This window comes from Etheostoma spectabile, chromosome 14 (assembly GCF_008692095.1).
Source record: "Etheostoma spectabile isolate EspeVRDwgs_2016 chromosome 14, UIUC_Espe_1.0, whole genome shotgun sequence".
Taxonomy (NCBI): domain Eukaryota; kingdom Metazoa; phylum Chordata; class Actinopteri; order Perciformes; family Percidae; genus Etheostoma; species Etheostoma spectabile.
The window spans coordinates 8,530,111-8,532,838 of record NC_045746.1 but is presented as its reverse complement, the minus strand read 5'-3'; the positions used below and the strand labels follow the sequence as shown (position 1 = coordinate 8,532,838).

General features: G+C 44.6%; 1 long non-coding RNA gene across 1 annotated transcript in view; it reads right to left on the bottom strand.

Annotated features, from left to right (window-relative positions):
• LOC116702034 (uncharacterized) overlaps positions 1-2,215 on the bottom strand; it is a 42,122-nt gene extending 39,907 nt beyond the window's left edge. The window contains exons 1-2 of the long non-coding RNA XR_004335045.1: positions 1,961-2,215; positions 1,659-1,769 (exon numbers count right to left, since the gene is read on the bottom strand). This is a non-coding gene — a long non-coding RNA (uncharacterized LOC116702034). The remainder of the gene's footprint in view (positions 1-1,658; positions 1,770-1,960) is intronic.
• Between the last annotated feature and the right edge of the window lie 513 nt (positions 2,216-2,728).

Genomic DNA, 2,728 nt, shown 5'->3' with positions numbered 1-2,728 from the left:
TCTCTCATGGGTGGGCCAAATTATCTGGGCGGGCAAAGCAGGCTCGGTTTACTCCTGTTGCCCTTTTTTAGCCACTGGGGGACCATAGGCAGGCTGGGGGAACTCATATTACTGTTAAAAAAAAAACTCAAAAAGTGACATTTTTATGCCATGGGACCTTTAATAGAGGAGCGTCTCTTTTGAATAATCACAACATTCAGCATTATTTAAGTGTACTATTATTGAGTAAACTGTTTTCCCCTCAAGGACATTAGCTATGGGATATAACGTTCCTGTTGATGCATCGCTTTGACCCTTGGCGATGAGGGTGAACGTGATTTGTGTACGTGTTGGGCCATCGCTCACGTACCGTAATACAAACACGACAATGAATAGCTAATTGAGACCACTTATTGTACATGTAAATGCAGATATAGAAAAATCTCTGGCAGCTCGGCATGACATACCCACAGTCTATGAGGAAAACCTTTTGGAAAGTCATGTTGAAAAAGCCATTAACTGAGCTATGATGCTTGTCACCTTGGATTTGATCAATGCTCAGATTTAAAAGCCTCTTTTAAATGTCACATGTACTTAATATCACATTATTCACCAGATAGAGTCCAGGTCTTTAAGGTTTTAATGCCTTCCAAAGCCAAGGAAATTCTCTCTCTCTCTCATGAAAATCTGCATGAAAATGTCACTTGAATGGTAATTTGTATATTGAAACATCAAAGACTTTATGCCACTTTAAACGTCTTTTTCAAATGCTATATGGTGGAAGGAACTATGTGCTTTTGTCATTAGGTTTCAGGAAAATGTGTCATGAGAATTCAGGAATATTACATTCAAGCCTAGATGTTGACAAATCAATTTGTGTGTGTAACATCATAGAAAAATAAAGATCTTCAGCCATTCAGCTAAAAATGTATGATTAAAGGTCGTTGCTACACAACATACAACCAAACAGTGTACAGTATTACGAGGGGGAAATTGCCCACAAACATGGCATTGAGTCCTCATTTGCTGCTGTTACTTTATCCTCCTCCAAGTACATGAAACTAGACAGCCTTACACTAGGGGGCTCACATGCATTGCCAAACAGCAGAGCTCCTCTTTGTTTAAGCATGGGGGGGGGGGGGGGGGGGGGGGGGGCTATCACACAGATGACTGTCCAATGTATTATTGATCATGCTTTATTGTGCCGAAACATCCCTTTTACAGCCGCGGACAAAAATCTACTGAGTAGATGGAAATTTAACATCTGAATTCATAAGCAGCGCTGCATCATTTCTCATGATACCAGAGTGCAAATTGAGGACAGCACAAACTCAGACGGAAGATTTTTCAGAAATTTTGGAAGGATGAAGACTGAGGATTTTCAGAGAGGCATTTTTGTGTGTGTGTGTGTGTGCATGTGTGTGCATGAGAAAGAGAAGAACACTAATATCTGACTGTCTGTGTGAAGGTCTGTGTGTGTGCACTCTTGTGTTTCCCGATGTCCAAGTCTCGTAAAGTTTGTGTGTTTTCGTGCGCACGCTCTATCACACCGTCGAGTCAGTACACGGTAGCAGTGCATGTGTGTAAGCCTTTGCAAACTGAGCAGCTGGTCTCCCCTGTGGGAGTCATTAGCAGTGAAGCTCATCCTTTTGTCACACACTACAGTGTCTGTCCCTCACCTCTCAGCCCAACCTTGGGGCCCATCATGTTCTCGCTGCACACCTGGCCTTACTTCCTCCTTCTCTCCGACTTCAAGGCTCCTCTGGCTGGCTGCTCCCATAGAAACAGAGCTAGACAAATGAAAAGAAGGGAAGAGAGGGTGAATGAGCAAGAAAGAGATAAGGTGGAAGAAAAGGAATACAGATGGGAAGGAGTGTGGGAGAAGAGAATGAGGTCTGTCAGCTCCCCAAAACCTATTATCAGAGTCCTGGAGGATGCACCCACCTTTCCTTGTACAGTTAGAGACAAAAAGAGAGCTTACGTTCACTTTCTTCCTCTGCACCGGTTCCCATGTTATTTCTTTAAATCCCCTGCCTCCCTCATGCATCCAGCCGGCCGGCCCGGCTGCTTGCCTGCCTTTCGCTCGCTGCCTCTCTGCGGTCGTGCCACAGGGAGAGTCGGTTATGTGAAAGCCTCCTCTTCTCCCCTAATCTCAGCGTGGCAGAGAGGCTGGAGCTGGCTTTGCTTCAGATACACAGACCCTCACTCTCTTGCCTCTGCCCAGAAAAACCTCTACTCATAGTTTCCACTGACAGAAGGCTATGCCAACACATGCTCCAATCCAGCCCAACAAACACCAACACTTGTCCCCTTTATGGCTCAGCTCTGACCCTACTCAACCTTGCATGTAGGCCTATACTAAAGATTTAATTAAAATTATTTGTCTGGCCTTCCTTCAGCATTCCTGGAATAGAAACTTGAAAATGCATTTGGGGTGCTTAGAGATAGATTGAAGAGAAGATAGGGAGGAAGCAGGTGGCCGGATTTAATGTTGTTACAAGAATTCAGCAGATCTTCCATGGAGAAGTCCCCTGCCTCATTTATGTCAGATAGAAATGAAGTGCAATTGATCCCTGGGGTAGATAGTTTGAGAGAAAAAAAGCAGCTTTCCCGGCAGGCAGCTGACTTGGAATGGCTGTTGCCGCAGCCCTGAATTGAATGGAATTAACTTGATGTTTAGGCCTGTCATATACTGTACCTACTGTACACTTGGGATGGTTGGGGAGTCTTCCCATGAGGACCAAGGCCA